Genomic DNA, 342 nt, shown 5'->3' on the forward strand with positions numbered 1-342 from the left:
TTAAGGGGGTCTGAATACTTTCCGTACCCACTGTATATATAGTTATAGTATTTTTAAAACTAGTTTTACTAAACCAAATATGTATTAAAAATTTGACATCTACAATATGTAAACAACGATTTAGTTAAATCTGCTAAAACTGGGCAATTTTTCAAGCCAAGTTTAATAGCTCTAATGGACATGGGTTTATGAATTTACATTCTAAACAAGAAAATCAATGCATAAGAGTATGGAGGGCATGTAAATTGCAAGATGATGTGATGCACATGACAGTGTGTCTCTTAGGGATTCAGGGCACATCCCATATCACATATATGAGCGCATCCTGAGCACGTCTCCAGC

Source organism: Sinocyclocheilus anshuiensis, unplaced genomic scaffold (assembly GCF_001515605.1).
Source record: "Sinocyclocheilus anshuiensis isolate Anshui unplaced genomic scaffold, SAMN03320099.WGS_v1.1 scaffold144, whole genome shotgun sequence".
Lineage (NCBI taxonomy): Eukaryota > Metazoa > Chordata > Actinopteri > Cypriniformes > Cyprinidae > Sinocyclocheilus > Sinocyclocheilus anshuiensis.